Source organism: Pinus tabuliformis, chromosome 2_1 (assembly GCF_031772625.1).
Source record: "Pinus tabuliformis cultivar Carrire ecotype Pingquan chromosome 2_1, CPIR1, whole genome shotgun sequence".
Taxonomy (NCBI): domain Eukaryota; kingdom Viridiplantae; phylum Streptophyta; class Pinopsida; order Pinales; family Pinaceae; genus Pinus; species Pinus tabuliformis.
Genome location: NC_142299.1, coordinates 609,862,071 through 609,884,486, shown reverse-complemented (window position 1 = coordinate 609,884,486; position 22,416 = coordinate 609,862,071). Strand labels below are relative to the sequence as shown.

Genomic DNA, 22,416 nt, shown 5'->3' with positions numbered 1-22,416 from the left:
GCCAACGTCTAGTTCCAACATAATGCCATAACTTAGAAGAGTTTGGTAGATAAATAGAACAAAAATCAGATAATTAAGTATTAATACTTAATTAATAAGATATAGTATATGTGTGTAGAAGAATTCTACAGCCAAACAAATATACAGTCAATAGATGATAGAAGGCAACAATTAAATGATGCACAGGAGTTGATTTAAATAGACTATTCAATTAGCTAATCTTAGTGTAGATGATAACTTTGCAGCGGGTTGTCAGGGAGGTTGATACTCAAACCTAGCATTGCCCTAAATCCTATGTTACCTTGAACATATGCAGAAACATATTATGAAATAATAGGGAAAGACATACATGAGAAACAAATTCTATCATAAAACTAAAGCCAGAATACTTCAATTAAAGTTCTGCAATAGAAGTCTTTACAAAAATGGTAGTGTTTTGGCATCAAAATCCAACCCTTTTAAAATGAAAATGAAACAATATATAGAAAAACATCTTCCTCAAACTATCACTAGTCTATAGGAAACAAATCGTATCAAATAAAATAAAATGACAATATGCTATAGAAAATCTGGAAATGGAAGAAAGCCTTTTGCCTTTAAATATGAGAGTGATCCTTTAGTTTCTGATTCTTCCCCTAAGAAATTTGAAGTTGTTTAAGATTTTTCCCTATAAATTTGGAAACGATTGCTTGACTACTGATTTTGTTCCCTCAAATCTGGAGCTACTGAAGTTGTTGCTTAAGAATTTGCTAGTTGTCTATATATTTGGCTGTAATCTGCAATAATGTGTTTGACTAATCCTTTTTATAGAATTAATTAATCCTCTACTTTTTGGTAAAATCATTTGATGATTTAATTTATCTTAATTATACTTCAAGTGCTTAACCGTTGTCGAGAAATTTGAAGATGATTTGGAAATCATTGATTTTTTGTCACTCTTTAGTTTTAAAAATATTAATTTTAAGTTTTTGGGAATAAGATATTTTAATAAAAATATTTCCCAAAATCTATAAAATCATATTTCCATAAAAGAAAATAATTCCTACCTGTGGTTTTCAAAACCATGTCTTCAATAGAAAACCATATCTTGCTTTGACCAGTAAAATTGTTTTTGTCTTCATGAATTTCATAAATCAAATCCTGAAATATTTCCTTAAATAATTTTTTTTCTCTTGTAAAACCATCCATGGTTTTGAAAACCATGTTTTGTAATACTTCTCCGTTGCAACATTTATTTGTTTATGAATTTCATAAATGAAATTAAAAACAATTTACTCAAACCATTCACTGCTTTCATATTTAGGTTTTCCCACTTCTAGTATACTTGTGAATAAATGACACTTCATAAATAATTCTCCCTTTTTTGTGAAAACCATTTACTATTTTGTTTTCCCATGGTTTTGAAAATCATATCTCCCATTTCAACTCCTTTTTTTACTTTTGTGAAAACTTTGGATAAGAAATTATCCAAATTTTGTCTTCATGAGCATTTTCCTCTTTATAATTCTTCTCCTTATATCCATAGCATAAAACATTATTTATCTGCTTTGTAAAATTTCATTTTTACCTCTGTAAAATTATTGCACAAGGAGGAAACATCTCTTTCTAGCATTGGAAACCCCATGTTTTGTATTGAAGTGTATTTATGGAACATGTATTTTCATTTAACCTCATTTTACTTAGCCTCCTCTTATCTTAAGATTTCGCCCATTATCTCATTCCAGTAAAAATAACTATAAAAATGATCCCTCCATTATTGCCCTCAATACATTCCCGCCTAATATATATAAATTCAAATCAATGTAAAGAAATGGTTTTACAACGGCCTTACATGGGTAGTAGATGGTAAATGGTTTAGTTAGGCGATCCCTCATTGCATGAGATGGAGACAGTTGTAAAAATCGATAAAATTGAAACAAGTTTGTGGAGGGGGGTAAGTTAAAGGTTGGATAATCGTGTTTTAAAGTTTGAAATGAGGGGTGGGGACATAGGTTTGATTTGACTCATTGATTTTGACTTTTTGATCACATGTAATACATGGTAACAAAAGTGGTTATCATGCTTAGAGATTGATCTAACTCGCTATTTTTATTTTTTGTTTCCACCATTAAAACCACTATCAAGAGATTACCCATAGCTTCCTTATTAGCGTCGAAGATTGCTATATTGTCCTGATTTGTTAGTCTTTAATTTGTCGATGGCCAGAATTTGCAGACCATGCATGGATATTTCTTTGTGTTGAAGAATGTCTTCATCATCTCCTTGAATGTTAGATATGGACTTGTTTGCATGAGCTTTTTTACCAGCTCCAGAGCATGCGTAACCGTTTCGATTGAGTTGATTTGCATTGAGGGCGCTTTGAGATTTAACTTAGTTAACAGTATAATTTTGGGAAGTACGATTGCAGATTCCTAGAATACTTTGGGATTCGACAGACATGGGTGCGGTCAATTTTTTGACCGTGCCCATGTCTGTCGGATCCCGGAATATTCCGGGAATTTGCAATCAACTTAAGCTCACTGGTCTATGATGATGTGATCTATTATAGATGGGCATTCTACCACTTGAAGTATCCGCAATATGAACACACTTAAATTGGGGAAGTTTGTGCACTCGTATCCACTTGAATCCTTTTAAATAGTTTCAATGTCGTACAAAAAAGATCCAATGGAGTCAATGAAGTCGGTGATGGACGTCACCATATTGTTATTCCAGGTTATCCCCACCCTACTAAGACAATCCCTACAGCCCTTATTCGAATTTATTTCTGAGCTTGTCAATTTAACATCTAGATTAACCTCTCCACCACCTCTTTCTTGGCTCTGATGGCCCTTAACGTCTAGTCCTTAAATTCTAATTTTCTTGTTATTGTGGACAAAATTTGAGGACCCCTCAGTTGTTTTTTATCATCACTGGATGGCAACAGATCCACTTCCTTTGACACACCATTCCCAGGCCATCTAAAATGCTTCCTTTGATGCACCATGAATATGCATCAAAGAAAATATAATAAATCTCGTCGGGTTATTCACTATCGATGATGTTGTATGAAAATTTCACCTTCGGAAACAAACGTTTTTCGAGGAATTTCCAACCGGCTTTCTCCAATAGATATAGAAATTCGTCTGCCAGGCATAACCCGTATAAAATATTAAGAGTTGATTTCGTACTCTTGGTACTAGTGTCTGAAATTATCCCATAATTTTGCTTCCAAAGATGCCACAGTGACAAAAGGTCACATGTTGAGCCCTAGAGGAATTACAGATATAAAATCCACTTGCTCACGTTTTTGGTTTTGAGCAACAATAGACACAAGGAACCAATGGAACATCTGACTTGTTTGGCGTGATGTTTCCAATCCATCTTGTAGCTTCGTCAGACAATGTGAGTGCCTTCAATCAACGATATAATGGTCATGAACCAAAAATTTGTCGTCTTTATAGATGTTGTGAGGCCTCTGAGGATGACAACGATGGCCCAGATGATGCAAGCCCGTTAGCGACCTTTTCTAGAATGGTCAACCTAACGGAGAATAGAATAATTCTCTCCTTGGGAGTTTCCCGGTGATCGTTGGGTGCTTGCTCATTTTTTGGATTCCTCGAATCTAAATCAACGTTCATAGGTGGCACCATTAGGAACGGCTGGTTGCATACCCTTAATCAAGCATTGAAAAGGTGTTCAAATCTTATTAGGGGAAAATTGTAACTATCCTGGTGAGTTTTATCCGTATGCTCTAGACGATTGGTTTCACCTAGGGATGGATATATAGTATATTCTTCCTATCCATAATAAATCTAATAATCTCTTAAATTTGCAACGCATCATTTAGACTCTCAGAATGCTCATTCAGGAGTGGGAGGGATCTTGGTGTGTCCCATAAATATAAATTGTGTTTGACGTTTTTGGATGATTAATGTGAGCATATTAAGTAATGGGAACAATGTCTTTTCCTTATTTTTTTCTTTATCAGTGAATTTTATTAGAAATTCCGTAATTTTGAGTTATGTAACTGGTGTAGGTGCCAAGGAAGAAGAAGCATTCTTCCTCCACAATCCACACCAATAAAAATTTATATATTATTTTTCTGAACACAAAGCTTGAAGCAAGAGAGTATTTTTTTGAACACAAAGCCATTGCATGGCCCAAAGACGGAGGCGCCTTTGTCAAGGTTCTACATTGCGCAATCAATTATTGCAAAGATAATCCAGACTTATTTATTTATTTATGTCCCAAATTCACACGCCGGGAGCTATTTATTTATACTATGTCCCAAATTTCCACCCCATTGTTACGCCATAAGGTGTTTCCCTTTGAAATCAACTTTCCTCTTGGGTTATGTGTACATTTTTGATCCTTTGATTTAAGTGTTAGACGATGAAAATAATCTTACCCATCCAATTGATTAGACCGGTATACGATGCGACCCAGCGGATCGACGCTTGCCCTCGCTCGACGCTACGCTACTTCCAGGTGCTTCTCCGTGTGGAGACCTTGCACTTGCCCTCAATCTGCATTTAGTTTCAGGCTTGCTGTTCTTGGCGGTCTTCGTATTTTTCCTTTGCGTATTTACTCCACTGGTAGATTTGTTAGCTGCATCGGGGAGACAAGCATTGGTGCTGAGCGGGGGAAGGGACAGAGATGGAGATCCCAACACAGAGAACGCTTTCTCAGAGTGGTTGAATCAGGGGAGGCAGTAGTGGAGGGCTACCCCTTGGAATCCGTCGATTACTATCCTTGCGAAGATCCACGACGGAGTAGCCATTTCACTAGAGAAAGAAATGTTTACAGAGAGAGGCACTGCCCTCCTCAAGATCAAAATCTCCTCTGCCTCATTCCACCACCTCTTGACTACAAAATTCCTTTGCCATGGCCTGAAAGTCTCCACAAGGTCTTTCTCACTTTTCTAATGGAAAACATCTGTTTTCTTTAATGTTGGTTTCCAGTTGAATTTTAAAGTTGTGAGAAAGAGCATTATGATTTTAGGAATTACATTTTAGAAATTGCAAAATGCTGGATGCCAGATTGGTAATTTGAAATAGCTTGTTCTTGGTTATAGATTCTATAGAAATTTAGTGGCATTTGGGTTCCATAATTAGATATAACTACTTTCTTGGGTAGGTAGGGGAAAGACTGTTAATCTATTGATAAATCTCTATGTGCTTATTGAACGGAAGACAACCAATTTTCTTTCTGTAATATTACTATTAGTTTCGAATTGGCTCGAGGAATCTCCCGATGTCATTTTGTTGTCTGCCAAAAATCATGCATCAAAGACTTGACTCAATCTTGGGTACTGCAGAATAGCTTAATTTAAAATCTGTTATTAAATCTTGCTGTTTGATTAAACCTGCATGGTAGATATGGCATAGCAATATGCCCCGTAACGAGATTGCAGATCGGAAAGGGCTTCAGGGCTGGATGAAGGCAGAAGGACCTTACTTCATATTTCCAGGTGGTGGCACCATGTTTCCCGATGGAGCAATACAATACATTCAGAAGCTGAAACAAAATTTACCTATAAGTGGTGTAACCATCAGGATAGCTTTGGATGTTGGCTGTGGGATTTGAAATTTCTCCCTTTCTCTTCTCCTTAATGTACTGTTTTTGAAGCACCTTTGCAGTCTAATTTGTAAATGTACTAGTAGAGCTACGACCCATTACCAAAGGGAATATCACAATTGATTGATTGATTGATTAATATTGAATCTTGACTCCCTAAATGCAGGTTGCTAGCTTTGGAGGATACCTGCTTAAGGAAGATATATTAACCATGTATTTTGCTCCCCGAGATTCACACAAGTCACAGATACAGTTTGCATTGGAAAGGGGCATACCTACGTGTCTAGCAATGCTTGGAACCCACAGACTGCCCTTCCCTGCTCATGTATTTGACCTGATTCATTTTTCCCGATGTTTGGTACCCTTCACTGCTCACAGTAATCTTTCTCCATCTCTAACCTAGTGAGAAGATATTGTTGTTGAGTGATATTTCATTTTGAATTTACACCATTGATGATATCTATTTTTTCACCTCAAAGAAAACAAAAAGTTAAAAGCACTGTACTTGCACACTATGGTGCAAAAATTACAAAAGGCGTATTTACTGAAGGAATACTCTGTCAAACAGAAGGATCTTACATGACTGAGATGGACCGTTTGTTGTGATCAGGAGGCTACTTTGTCATCTCTGGACCTCCCGTGCAGTGGCCTAAACAAGAGAAAGAATGGGCTGACCTGCAGAATTTAACGAACACATTATGTTACGAGTTGGTTATTATTGATGGAAACACTGCAATTTAGAAGAAACCTTCCAACAACTCATGCTTCGCATTGAAGAGTGTAACTGGACCTAATTTATGTGACAAACATGATGATCCCAACTTGGCATGGTAATTTATTTCATCTAGCGGTTGAAATTTTGTTTTTTGATGTAAAAATGTATATCACCAACTTGGAGCTTTGATCTCCTGGCTAACATTCTCTTTCAATCTGCTTACAAGTATGTACCATTGAAAGAGTGTATTAGCCAATTTCCACCATTGAAAGAGAAAGAGAATAGTTTAATTGAGCTTCCAAAGTGGCCAAGCCAGTTGAACGAACCTCCTCAGCATGTTGTAGACATAAAGAATTTTCTGGATATATTTAAAGCTGATACACGGAGATGGCAAAGGAGAGTGACATACTATAAGAATGTGCTGAATCTGAAATTAGGATCTTCAAGTGTACACAATGTTATGGATATGAATGCAGGTTTTGGTGGCTTTGCAGCAGCACTTATTACAGATCCTGTTTGGATCATGAACATTGTTCCTACTTATACAAAAAATACTCTTGTTGTGATTTATGACAGAGGCCTTATTGGAGTTTATCATGAATGGTAAGTTTATATTCCTTGAGAGTTTTGTTAAGTGTTTGAACTATACTGCTATGATCTGCAGAATTCACGTACTTAAAATTCCTACAACACTGCATCTTTGATTTCTGATTTTCCAATTGCCTTCCTTGGACGTTGAGTTCAATTTCAAATCAAGGTTCTAGTTAAGTTTGGTTGGCTCTTGGAACAACATCTCAAGTACCATAAGATGGGAATATTTGTTGCCCATGGATTTCCTTGGTTTGTTTCATCTTTTGATGGGAGAGTGCAAGCAAGAACACATCTATACAATTTGAATAGTATGTACTTGCATTATGGTAATGTTGGTTTCTAGTTGAATTTTAAAGTTGTGAGAAAGAGCATTATGATTTTAGGAATTACATTTTAGAAATTTCAAAATGCTGGATGCCAGATTGGTAATTTGAAATAGCTTGTTCTTGGTTCTAGATTCTATAGACATTCAGTGGCATTTGGGTTCCATAATTAGATATAACTACTTTCTTGGGTAGGCAGGGGAAAGACTGTTAATCTATTGATAAATCTCTATGTGCTTATTGAACGGAAGACAACCAATTTTCTTTCTGTAATATTACTATTAGTTTCGAATTGGCTTGAGGAATCTCTCGTTGTCATTTTGCTATCTGCCAAAAATCATGCATCAAAGACTTGACTCAATCTTGGGTACTGCAGAATAGCTTAATTTAAAATCTGTTATTAAATCTTGTTGTTTGATTAAACCTGCATGGTAGATATGGCATAGCAATATGCCCCATAACAAGATTGCAGATCGGAAAGGGCATCAGGGCTGGATGAAGGCAGAAGGACCTTACTTCATATTTCCAAGTGGTGGCACCATGTTTCCCGATGGAGCAATACAATACATTCAAAAGCTGAAACAATATTTACCTGTAAGTGGTGTAACCATCAGGACAGCTTTGGATGTTGGCTGCGGGGTTTGAAATTTCTCCCTTTCTCTTCTCCTTAATGTATTGTTTTTTAAGCACCTTTGCAATCTAATTTTTAAATGTACTAGTAGAGCTACGACCCATTACCAAAGGGAATATCACAATTGATTGATTGATTGATTAATATTGAATCTTGACTCCCTAAATGCAGGTTGCTAGCTTTGGAGGATACCTGCTTAAGGAAGATATATTAACCATGTCTTTTGCTCCCCGGGATTCACACAAGTCACAGATACAGTTTGCATTGGAAAGGGGCATATCTACGTTTCTAACAATGCTTGGAACCCATAGACTGCCCTTCCCTGCTCATGTATTTGACCTGATTCATTTATCCCGATGTTTGGTACCCTTCACTACTTACTGTAATCTTTCTCCATCTCTAACCTAGTGAGAAGATATTGTTGTTGAGTGATATTTCGTTTTGAATTTACACCATTGATGATATCTAATTTTTCACCTCAAAGAAAACAAAAAGTTAAAAGCACTGTACTTGCACACTATGGTGCAAAAATTACAAAAGGCGTATTTACTGAAGGAATACTCTGTCAAACAGATGGTTCTTACATGATTGAGATGGATCGTTTGTTGTGATCGGGAGGCTATTTTGTCATCTCTGGACCTCTCGTGCAATGGCCTAAAGAAGAGAAAGAATGGGCTGACCTGCAGAATTTAGCGCACACATTATGTTACGAGTTGGTTATTATTGATGGAAACACTGCAATTTAGAAGAAACCTTCCAGCAACTCATGCTTCGCGTTGAAGAGTGTAACTGGGCCTAATTTATGTGACAAACATGATGATCCCAACTTGGCATGGTAATTTATTCCATCTAGCGGTTGAAATTTTGTTTTTTGATGTAAAAATGTAGATCACCAACTTGGAGCTTTGATCTCCTGGATAACATTCTCTTTCAATCCGCTTACAGGTATGTACCATTAAAAGAGTGTATTAGCCAATTTCCACCATTGAAAGATAAAGAGAACAGTTTAATCGAGCTTCCAAAGTGGCCAATCCAGTTGAACGAACCTCCTCAGCACGCTGTAGACATAAAGAATTTTCTGGATATTTTTAAAGTTGATACACGGAGATGGCAAAGGAGAGTGACATACTATAAGAATGTGCTGATCTGAAGTTAGGATCTTCAAGTGTACACAATGTTATGGATATGAATGCAGGTTTTGGTGGCTTTACAACAACACTTATTGCAGATATTGTCTGGATCATGAACGTTGTTCCTACTTATACAACAAATACTCTTGTTGTGATTTATGACAGAGGCCTTATTGGAGTTTATCATGAATGGTAAGTTTATATTCCTTGAGAGTTTTGTTAAGTGTTTGAACTATATTGCTATGATTTGCAGAATTCACGTACTTAAAATTCCTACAACACTGCATCTTTGATTTCTGATTTTCCAATTGCCTTCCTTGGACGTTGAGTTCAATTTCAAATCAAGGTTCTAGTTAAGTTTGGTTGGCTCTTGGAACAACATCTCAAGTACCATAAGATGGGAATATTTGCTGCCCATGGATTTCCTTGGTTTGTTTCATCTTTTGATGGGAGAGTGCAAGCAAGAACACGTCTATACAATTTGAATAGTATGTACTTGCATTATGGTAATGTTGGTTTCTAGTTGAATTTTAAAGTTGTGAGAAAGAGCATTATGATTTTAGGAATTACATTTTAGAAATTGCAAAATGTTGGATGCCAGATTGGTAATTTGAAATAACTTGTTCTTGGTTCTAGATTCTATAGACATTCAGTGGCATTTGGGTTCCATAATTAGATATAACTACTTTCTTGGGTAGGCAGGGGAAAGACTGTTAATCTATTGATAAATCTCTATGTGCTTATTGAACGAAAGACAACCAATTTTCTTTATGTAATATTACTATTAGTTTCAAATTGGCTTGAGGAATCTCCCGATGTCATTTTGCTGTCTGCCAAAAATCATGCATCAAAGACTTGACTCAATCTTGGGTACTGCAAAATAGCTTAATTTAAAATCTGTTATTAAATCTTGTTGTTTGATTAAACCTGCATGGTAGATATGGCATAGAAATATGCCCCATAACAAGATTGCAGATCGGAAAGGGCATCAGGGCTGGATGAAGGCAGAAGGACCTTACTTCATATTTCCAGGTGGTGGCACCATGTTTCCCGATGGAGCAATACAATACATTCAGAAGCTGAAACAATATTTACCTATAAGTGGTGGAACCATCAGGACAGCTTTGGATGTTGGCTGTGGGGTTTGAACTTTCTCCCTTTCTCTTCTCCTTAATGTATTGTTTTTGAAGCACCTTTGCAATCTAATTTGTAAATGTACTAGTAGAGCCACGACCCATTACCAAAGGGAATATCACAATTGATTGATTGATTGATTAATATTGAATCTTGACTCCCTAAATGCAGGTTGCCAGCTTTGGAGGATACCTGCTTAAGGAAGATATATTAACCATGTCTTTTTCTCCCCGGGATTCACACAAGTCACAGATATAGTTTTCATTGGAAAGGGGCATACCTGTGTTTCTAGCAATGCTTGGAACCCACAGACTGCCCTTCCTTGCTCATGTATTTGACCTGATTCATTGTTCCCGATGTTTGGTACCCTTCACTGCTTACAGTAATCTTTCTCCATCTCTAACCTAGTGAGAAGATATTGTTGTTGAGTGATATTTCGTTTTGCATTTACACGATTGATGATATCTAATTTTTCACCTCAAAGAAAACAGAAAGTTAAAAGCACTGTACTTGCACAGTATGGTGCAAAAATTACAAAAGGCGTATTTACTGAAGGAATACTCTGTCAAACAGATGGATCTTACATGATTGAGATGGACCGTTTGTTGCGATCAGGAGGCTACTTTGTCATCTCTGGACCTCCTATGCAGTGGCCTAAACAAGAGAAAGAATGGGCTGACCTGCAGAATTTAGTGCACACATTATGTTACTAGTCGGTTATTATTGATGGCAACACTGCAATTTGGAAGAAACCTTCCAACAACTCGTGCTTTGCGTTGAAGAGTGTAACTGGACCTAATTTATGTGATGAACATGATGATCCCAACTTGGCATGGTAATTTATTCCATCTAGCGGTTGAAATTGTGTTTTTTGATGTAAAAATGTATATCACCAACTTGGAGCTTTGATCTCCTGGCTAACATTCTCTTTCAATCCGCTTACAGGTATGTACCATTGAAAGAGTGTATTAGCCAGTTTCCACTGAAATAGAAAGAGAATAGTTTAATCGAGCTTCCAAAGTGGGCAAGCCAGTTGAACGAACCTCCTCAGCATGCTGTAGACATAAAGAATTTTCTGGATATATTTAAAGCTGATACACGGAGATGGCAAAGGAGAGTGACATACTATAAGAATGTGCTGAATCTGAAGTTAGGATCTTCAAGTGTACGCAATGTTATGGATATGAATGCAGGTTTTGGTGGCTTTGCAGCAGCACTTATTGCAGATCCTGTCTGGATCATGAACGTTGTTCCTACTTATACAACAAATACTCTTGCTGTGATTTATGACAGAGGCCTTATTGGAGTTTATCATGACTGGTAAGTTTATATTCCTTGAGAGTTTTGTTAAGTGTTTGAACTATATTGCTATGATCTGCAGAATTCACGTACTTAAAATTCCTACAACACTGCATCTTTGATTTCTGATTTTCAGTTGCCTTCCTTGGACATGAGTTCAATTTCAAATCAAGGTTCTAGTTAAGTTTGGTTGGCTCTTGGAACAACATCTCAAGTACCATAAGATGGGAATATTTGCTGCCCATGGATTTCCTTGGTTTATTTCATCTTTTGATAGGAGAGCGCAAGCAAGAACATGTCTATACAATTTGAATAATATGTACTTGCATTATGGTGAATTCTCTCTGATTATCAAGGTGCTCCGGGAACTAGGGCGTCTTCAGATTTACATGATATTTAACTATTTTCTAGAGAGATCAAGGGACTCTGGGCACAAGTTTAATAGGATGGTGATTATGGCAATATCATTGAATATTCTATGACTAGAAATGTGATTTGGCAGGTGTGAGGCCTTCTCTTCTTACCCTCGAACATATGATTTTATTCATGCAATTGGCATTGAATCTCTAATAAGAGATCTGAGTAGAGGTGGAAATAGGTGCCTTTCTGATCCTCCATTTGTCTTTTGGGTTTTCTTCAGATTCCTGAACCTATCACTTTATATTGTTTATATTCATGAACCTTGGTCTAAAGAATGATATCTCTCCTCGTCTGTGATAGGCATTCTTCAATCATCATTTTTAGTTCCATGTTAAAGTTCATGTGTTACTTACTCATTGGTATTTTATTTTATGCTTACAGATGTAGTCTTGTTGATTTGATGATTCAAATGGATAGAATTCTCCGGCCTAAAGGAACTATTGTTGTCCGGGATACTCCTAAGGTCATTGATAGGGTTGCAAAGATTGCAAGTGCAATACGCTGGAGTACAGAAGTTTATGACACTGAGCCAGAGTCCAATCGCAAAGAGAAATTGCTAGTTACACCGTAAGGCGTTTCCCTTTGAAATCAACTTTCCTCTTGGGTTACGTGTACATTTCTGAGCCTTTGATTTAAGTGTTAGATGATGAAAATCATCTTACCTATCCAATTGATTAGACCGGTATACGATGCGACCCAGCGGATCGACGCTTGCCCTCACTCGATGCTACGCTACTTCCAGGTGCTTCTCCATGTGGAGACCTTGCACTTGCCCTCACTCAGCGATACTATATTCCAGGACCCTGGATCTGTAGAAATCGACTTCAGGAAACCCTTCATATCAATCATAAGGTAGAAAATGATATTCTAACCCTCAGAACATACCCAGTCTGCTATAGGACCCATGAGATGATTCCAGGAGGTCTCGCTCAGCCTTAAAAGGGCTTGGATTATCACCACTAGATGCCTTGGACTATCACAGGTCCACTTCTGGACTTCGGTTTGTCGTGGGATGGCTACAGGAATTGCGATCTGTTACAGAATGGTTGCTCGGCATCAGGGTATGTATTTCCATTTTAGTTTGTCTCAGAGTATATCTCTACTTTGATTTCCTATTTTCCAATTATTTTGGTTGTGGCATTGCATGGGCTGTGTTGTGGTTACTCTCCGATGACCTGTCATTGCGTTTCGATGGTTGTTCTCTTTGATCCCGACGTGATTAATTGGTTGAAAAGGCAAAGACCAACTATGGGAAGCTTCTTGTCTATTCACAAGTTCATCTAATCTTAGTACTTTTATATCAATACAAATATGAGGTCTCTGTTTGCTTTTAAAAATAAGAAATTTTTATGGTGGCAACCGATGACTATATGGTATCGTTTGTTGCTTGCAGTCCTACCTACTGTGCTAGACGTCACAATGAACACTCCAGATGATTCTCAAGTTATTTTAAAGGTACGCTATCTCATAAAAAATATTATCCAGTGCTTATGATGGTAGGTGGTAACATAAGTCTTGTCATAGATGTTTGATCCAGCTTTAAGAATTATGATGAATATAATCCAATCTTGCAGCATCCAGACCTATGGATAGTTATGTTTGGTTCGACGGTAGATTTTAATATATCTTTGTTTTATGGAAACAAGGAATTTCCACAGACCGTATTCTTGATTTATGCCGATTATTAGCTGTGAATGTGGAGACATGCCATCTGACCAACTATTCTTTATCCCATGAGGTAAGAAAATCAGTAGTTCAGAAGCTCATTAAATAATGGGATTGTTTGACAAGATGGTGGATTGCAATTGACTGGTTCTATTCAAGATATCATGTGGTATGACCCTACTTGCATTAACAACATAGGTGTTCGTGTCAAGATAGAAATAGCCATGTACAGTGAAACTGGTTCTATTATTAGTTTGTAAAGCTTAAGTGTGACCATGGCAACATTGGCCATCTTAGTTTTCTTGAAGTATCCATGACTTGGTAAAAACTTGAATTATACCAGGTTCGTGGCAACAGGTTGAGGGATTCATTAGATGTTGCAACCTTGAAGCCTTGTGCCCTTACTATTGTAGAAGGTAACCAATAACTTTGCTCCCCCATCTGAACAAGTCAAGGGAGATAGCTAGAAATTTTGTCTTTCCTTTCTTTAAAATATAAATGTTTTTATCTTGAAAAGGGGTCAGAAATAATGTTAAATCATAATATTAGAAAATTGTTCTCTTGTTTCTTGAAGTGATCTAAACTGAATTTCTACTTGCATACGTGCTTCAAATATATATGCAAAGAAGAATATGCATTGTTTATACTCAAAGTTTGCATAATACTCTATATATGATTTTCATTTATTTTTCCTTTGCAGAGGACTACACTGAAGAGCATGCAGTTGCACACATTAGAAGATTACTAGACATTGTTGCCTATACAACATGCTTTGGTTCTTCAGGAAAGCAAGGGGAACCTCGGTCTGGGTAGGGAGGTGGAAAAGAATCAGCTCACTCTATGTTAGAGAATGTGGCTGATAAAACAACGATGTTGCTCTAAAGAAATATTACCTAGCAATAAAGAAAGAAAAGAAGCAAACAAGGATGGAAAAGACAATAAACCAGAGACCTTTCAAAAAGTTGAAGGTAAGGTTGAGGCTAGTGAGAAAGAAAACGATGGAGAGGAGAACTCAAACCAACATTCTTCTAAGGGTGAAGGAAGAAAGAAATCCTTGAAAGAGGGGAAATCTGAGGCCATTGCAACTATGGCTACTACCAAAGAGGCCACAGATAAAGGGGATATGACAGGAATGTGTCCTCCCTCTAAACTTGGCCAGTTCTATGAATTCTTCTCATTCTCACATCTCTTGCCTCATATCCAATGTTAGTATACCGTTCCCTGCAATTTTTTATAATTTGAAAGTAGTAGTTTTCAATCTTGTGTATAATAGAAATATTACGAGAATGCATATATCCCATACAAATATGGATATGATGTTGAAAGATTTTCCATGTACTCTTCAAGCCATCAAACTATGGTTCTTTATTTGATTGTAATGCAAAGATTCCAGAAAATTTTGAACTGTGAAGCATGGAAAACAATGTGCACATTGCCAAATTTAATTTGTTGATTTTCTTTGGAGCTTATGAGTTAGAACTTTGAAGGGAAAAAAAAGTGAATTACGAATAGTATTTTAGTGACTAATGACATTGGGATGTACAGTCATAAGGAAGTCCACAAGGCAATCTGTTGAAGACAAACGTCCTGGAGATTTTTTTTCTATAGACATGAGCGCTTCTTATCCAATCCTGCACTAATTTTGAGCTTCACCTCCATAATGGCTAGGAACTGAATTGTTTCTTCTGTAGATTTCTTATATTTGTCATGCCATTTCCCCTGATATACAGGTGAAGCTTTGCAATGGAAATTTGGTGACTGTAACAGCATCCACCAAAGGTTTTTATAGTGTTGGAAAGCAGCTTGTTCAAAGTCATGCACTTGTCAACTTGCTACAGCAGTTGAGCAGGGCTTTTGAAAATTTCTATAGACGTGAGCACTTCTTATCCAATCCTGCACTAATTTTGAGCTTCACCTCCATAATGGCTAGGAAATAAATTTTTTATTCTGTAGATTTCTTATATTTCTCATGCCATTTCCCCTGAGGTGAAGCTTTGCAATGGAAAGTTGGTGACTGTAACAACATCCACCAAAGGTTTTTATAGTGTTGGAAAGCAGCTTGTTCAAAGTCATGCACTTGTTAACTTGCTACAGAAGTTGAGCAGGGCTTTTGCAAATGTGAGTATCTTTAAGGTCCAAACTATACTTCTATTGCACCTTATATTATTTAATTGCTTACAAGATGCCTTCTCTCGTGTTTAAGAAATTGACATCAGTGTTTAATGTTTGGGCATCGGTCTTCTCTTTGTGGGATCGATCTTCTGAATGTTTTAATTTCCTTCTAGCTATTAAGGATTTAAGAAATTATAATGATTTTGGATTTTGAAATAGTTTGTTGTGTTGATAAAAATTGAGGCTTGGACATATTTGTTGTAGACGCTTTCTTCATGGGCTACATCAAGTGTTGAAGAGGTTGCTTCAACTGGACCAGGCATTTGCTTTTTTCAACTTTATGTAAGTTTATCATTTCCACCCATATGATTGTCTTCCCATGTTTTCTGAGATGTAATTGAGTTCATATCCATCCAATTGTATTATAGGCTCCTAAACCAATGGTAAGATCAGTTATATTGCGTTGGGTTTACTAAATGTGGATGTATGAGTGGTGTTAAAATTTAGATGTCATTGCTGGCAGGTTTACAAGAATAGGAATGTTGTTGCACAACTTGTTAGAAGAGCGGAGAGGGCTGGTTTTAAGGCAATTGCACTGACTGTGGACACACCTCGACTTGGGCGGAGGGAGTCTGACATTAGAAATAGGTAGTGAAAATTCATTCTATTTTAGATTTGCTGACAGGACTAGGTAGACACGTGGGATAAATCTTATATTCAGAGTATACTCCTCTTTAACGTTATGAGTTTGTACCCATGTTTTAACACTTTCTCAGCTCTCAATAAAAATCAGAACATTGTGGAATTCTTTTAGGATCAGAAGCGACGCTAGGGTTAGAAAAAGCATTTAGCACCTATAATGTATCAAACTTAAAATAAGTCAGAAGTCTCCATTTTATCTGGGATTCCTCTTTGTTCATCCCTTGTCTGACACTGAGGTATCTAATGTTCTGAAAAGTCTCATTGTGATATCCACTAACAGAAGGCACGGGTCTAAAAATTGTTTAGTTTGAGTTTGTGAGCAGGATGTGAAATGGTTCAATTTGTTTCTGCATGGTTGTTTTTTATTTTTTTTACAAAGATAGCCCTTCAATTGCTTGCATATTATGAGTTTCTTATGGATTCCACAATCTCCCCTGTTTAGCTACTGTACCTTCAGCTAATACATAGTCATTTGAAAAAGATGTACCTTCAGCTCCCATATCTATTTTTTCACCAACTTTATGACTGCAATCAGATTAGATAAACATTGAATAGCTATAATTTTCAATTTTAGTCACCCTGTCTTGGGCCAAAATTTTGAACATTATGGCACCTCTTTCATTACAAGCATAAGGGGAATTGACATTATTACAAAGATTTTGGTTGATGTTGTATGTATCAGGTTCCGTCCCTATATATTGGTTGATGTAACAAAGGTGGATCTGAGTACCACTGTGTTGGGATTCAAGATATCAATGCCTATTATGATTGCTCCAACTGCCATGCAAAAGATGGCTCATCCCGAAGGTATGCATTAGATTATTGTATTACAGTTAACATCCTATTTTGATGCATATATTTTCTGAAAGTGAATCCATCATCTTTTACAGGAGAGTATGCTACTGCAAGAGCTACTGGAACTATAATGGTTTGGGCATCGGTCTTCTCTTTGTGGGATCGATCTTCTGAATGTTTTAATTTCCTTCTAGCTATTAAGGATTTAAGAAATTATAATGATTTTGGATGTTGAAACAATTTGTTGTGTTGATAAAAATTGAGGCTTGGACATATTTGTTGTAGATGCTTTCTTCATGGGCTACATCAAGTGTTGAAGAGGTTGCTTCAACTAGACTAGGCATTCGCTTTTTTCAACTTTATGTAAGTTTATCATTTCCACCCATATGATTGTCTTCCCATGTTTTCTGAGATGTAATTGAGTTCATATCCATCCAATTGTATTATAGGCTCCTAAACCAATGGTAAGATCAGTTATTTTAGATTTGCTGACAGGACTAGATAGACACATGGGATAAATATTATATTCAGAGTATACTCCTCTTTAACGTTATCAGTTTGTACCCATGTTTTAAAACTTTCTCAGCTCTCAATAAAAATCAGAACATTGTGGAATTCTTTTAGGATCAGAAGCGATGCTAGGGTTATAAAAAGCATTTAGCACCTATAATGTATCAAACCTAAAATAAGTCGTAAGTCTCCATTTTATCTGGGATTCCTCTTTGTTCATCCCTTGTCTGACACTGAGGTATCTAATGTTCTGAAAAGTCTCATTGTGATATCCACTCATACATGCTAGACAGTAAGGCACACCTCTATGTTGAGATTCAATTCTGGATCCATAATTGTTTTTGACTTCTATTGATTTTTCTTTGTCAAAAATGTAGATTCGCATTGCCTCGAATTGTGCTTCTGCTTCCCCTCAAAAGAGACCATCAATGAAGGAGGTATTGCATTTTCTAGAAAAAATGCCATCATCCACAACTGATTAACTAATTCTTTCTTCCTATGTAGCATCCTTGCTTTGACATAAGTTGGACATAGATGAGGACTTACACCCACATTCCGTATTTAACAGCTCTACTTAGACATTGACATAGCTGATATAGACACCTCTATGATTGGGACTCAGACAAACTCTGCTGTCAACTCAGCTGCTTATGAAATCTCCAGAGTCTTCTTAAAAATTTCAATATTTCTACAATTGAGGATTGTAGCAAAACTCAGGGATCAAACTTAACTCCATGCTTATGAGGCATCCGCGTTCTCACAGTTTACTTGCAGCTCATTCTCAGTTTTAATGGGAAGGTGATATATGGTGTATTATTGTTGCAGTGGCAAGGGATGGATTTTAATTGTTGGTTGGACCAAAAGAAATTGATGCAAATCAATATTGAAAATTAGATTTATTGGTTCAACTATAGTTTGCATATACAAAGAAGAAACTGCTCCTTTTTTAGGTTAGAATATTTATATATACATGTTCATCTCAGCAACAAATGATAATTTATCAAAACCATGAGAATGCTACACAACTTCCTTCATAAGCCTTCTTAGGAAGACCATGAAATAAGACAAGTGACCCTGTGCTTGTATTTGTATCTTATTCTACATAACATCTTCTTACTTAGCTGGAGAACAATTGGCTACAGCATTTATATCAGTTTCTATGGAATGTTTTTGCTGTTATATATTGAACAGGTCCATTATACCATATTACTGGATTCTGCAGAGTCTATCCTTGTTTTCTCTTCTTTAGAATATATATCAACCCTTTTGTTTTGTTTCAAGGATATGTTGCAGTTTATTTCATTTCTCTTTTATTTTTAAGATGGATATTTATCCTTTTTATCACCATGTTCTCTGTGGTTCATTTAAATTGGATATTTGTCATTTTGTTCACTGGGTTCTCTGTATTTTGTTATAACTGATAATTTTGCCCACTGAGTTCCCTGAGTTCAAGTATAATGCTTTCCTTTCTTATCAAAGAGTATTGATTCCTTTTCAATTTCAACATTCTGGATAACCAAATCCAGTTCTCTGTAATCATTGCAAAAGGGAGTCCATTATCATGTAGGGTTTGAATTGTTATTCTCCTCTTGTTGCATGCTAATCTTGATCATCTTGTTCAGCTTCTAAGGTTCTTAGTGGCCTATCCTTTTCAGATCCTTTGACTAACACTATATCTCTCTAATCTTGCAGGATGGTCATCAAACTCTCCCTTTTATTTGCCATGGTTGGCCAGGATTAAAATTGCAAAGGGAGTAGCCAGAGGCCTGGCTTATTTACATGAAAGGAAGTTTGTTCATGCAAATATTAAGCCAAGAAACATCCTTCTGGGCTTTGACATGGAGCCATACATAGCAGATTTTGGGCTAGAAAAACTACTGGATACTGCCAATGTCAAGTATAGTAGCTATGCTATCCACCGAAGGAACCTTGAAGGTATATTTTCAGGGAGCAAACGCTCGACTCCTGCGATAGCCTGCAAACAATGTTTTAATTTAAAAGAGAATTATCATGGTAAATTGGTATAAGAATATTAGTAGAAAAAATCACCTAGTTATAAGCCTAAATATTGGCAAAGGCTAATTCTTCATGTGGCATAATCAATTAGCCATGTTATCTTGCTACATGATGCAAAAAAATGACCCATGGATCCTAATACTTTTTAGGGTTCTTTTTCAATTCAATAGGCTTTTCTTCTTCTTATTCTTCCTGAGATGGTAAAGATAATGACTCAAGAATGACTCTAAGCTTACTAGATAACCAAATTCTCAACATGCCTTGCAATTTCCACACTAGCCACTTACGGATTTTCAAACATCAATGTTATATAATAAATAATGGATGGGCATAAAAAAAACATTAACATTAACACCAAAAATAATAATAATCACATGAACCTACTGAGAAAGCAGAAACACATAAGATATCATATTCACATTTGATACTTTGGAGAAAGGCAATCTTGAGTACCACGATCAAATAAAGAAACACCAGACTACGGGAGAAGTGAGTGTTAATTTTTAAAATTTTGATATAAACATTGGTTTTCAAGAGAAATTGCAATTAACAATGTACAAATTACTGAATAAATAATTACCAATTAAACTTTTAAGTCATGTTTTAATGGGTTATATGCTTAAAATTCTAGGATTTCAATGCATATTTGTTACACCTCTATTATAGACCAAGACAAATGTAACAAATCAATGTACACTAGTTTTCACATAAGGCTTGATCATTAAAAGGACATTAAGGTTTGTACCTTTTGGGACAATTGCTAGTATAGTCAACATCAGAGAAAATACAAACGACCCAGAACATGAGAGAAAATACAAATGACCTAGATCCATTAAAACATTGAAAGTTTGTTCATGAACTCTCCGAATTTGATATCAAATGTGTACTGTATTTGAAACTTCAATTTGCCATTAAATTAATGGGACATGAATTCCCACAAAGGAGTTCAGAAATGTGCAATTAAGTTGAGCTTTCATCTTGTCATTCAATTGATGGACACTGAATATTATATATAAGATAAATATATAGGAGTAGCATGTGAGTGTCAGTTTTATAAAGAAGATCTTTTTATTATTAATAAAAATATAGATAGTTAGTTTCGTTTTAAAGGGTTATAAATATGAGTTATAAATACAAGACTTAAAAGGTTGTAAATATTTAAAGTGTTGTAAATATGAGTTATTAATTGTTTTTACTCAAAACCTGATAAATAGCAATTTAGCAATTTCTTTTTAACTGAGTGACTCAAATTCATGTTTCTTTAGGTTGAAGGTAAAGCCACTAAAGTGGAAAAAATTGTGATGGCAATAATTAGAGGGATTGTCATCATGGGGTGATAAAAAATTTAATATTCCAAGAAGAGGAGGTAGTAGTAGATTCTAAATAAATTAGCAATGCAACAACATAAATGTTTGCAACAAATTTAGAGAGATCCACCTTGTTGAATAATGCACACACTACATGGATAATGGATTTCCGCACTTTATGCCTTATGACGTTTTCTTTGTAACATCTGGTGCAAATGCTAGTTACTAATTCCAAGAACCTTGCTTATTATCTTACCTTCACTACTCGCCATTATATCCAGTTTTTTCGATGAAATGTGAAAATAACCACGAACTGTGAAGGTAAACAAAGAGTCTAAGGTTTTCGTGCTAGAACCAGTGAAACAGTTGCAATGCTAGATCTAAATTAATTGAATATGGGACTGCAAAAGTGTAGAAGTAAAGACCGCAGGTGGTCCAAAACCTCCTTGAATGTCATATGGTTACCTAGGCATAAATAAGGATAATAGATTTGGTAGACATAAATAAGCATATAGGCATAAGGAGAGCGAGGATTACATAGGAGGATTGCTAAGTTTTAACATTTTTAACAACTGAGTTGGCAACCTCTATCCAAACAACATCTTTGCATTGCTTGCACGCACATAAGCATATAAACGAGAGCAGGGATAGAGTTCCTCTTCTTTCTCACAGAAACTTGGGTCATCGAAGATACTACTCTTTCTTATTTCTCCCCATTTACTAAAATAAACATACCAATTTATGTCCATCATTTCACCCATTTGGATGTTCATTCATAATATCATACATAATAACAAGTTGTATATGTTAATTCAGTGAACCAACTCGAAGTAACAAAATTTCTATATAAATGCAATGTCGAGACCAAAATTAAAACCACACCAAATTAACATGAAACAACGCTTGTCATTTGCGCATATTAACTCCCAAAACCCCCACTTTCACAAAAATGAGGGTGGGTTTAGGAGTTAATATGGAAATATTATGATGGGTGGGGCCACCTGGATTAATATGAAAGCATCATGATGTTTGCATATTAACCCCAAAAATCATGATGCACTACTACACCAAGGGCACTTTTAAGACATTTTTTTAAAACAAAAGAAATTTTTTGTCCTAAAAAGAAACTTTTTATTTTAGTTATTTTACATTAAAATTTAATATCAATTGAATTGTCTTAAATATAAAATTTAAGGCCAAAAACAGTTTGAGACAAAAATATTTTAAGGAAAAACTTTATATTTAAGACAAAAACAGTTTAAGGCAAAAATATCTTAAGAAAAATTTTTATATTCAAGACAAAAAAAAATTGAGAAAAAAATATTTTAAGACAAAACTTTATATTTGAACAAAAACAGTTTAAGGCAAAACTATTTTAAGACAAAAATAATTTGAGATAAAAATATTTTAAGACAAAACTTTATATTTAAGACAATGGCCACCTATGATGAAAACCATTTAAAACAATTAACAATTAAGACAAAAACATATCAATTTAAGACAATAT

General features: G+C 35.8%; 2 pseudogenes; both read left to right on the top strand.

Annotated features, from left to right (window-relative positions):
- The window catches only part of LOC149201985 (putative pectin methyltransferase QUA3), a 71,215-nt pseudogene extending 64,334 nt beyond the window's left edge, over positions 1-6,881 (top strand).
- A 391-nt stretch (positions 6,882-7,272) lies between these two features.
- LOC149201984 (uncharacterized) lies at positions 7,273-18,068 on the top strand (annotated as a pseudogene).
- The last annotated feature ends 4,348 nt before the right edge of the window (positions 18,069-22,416 follow it).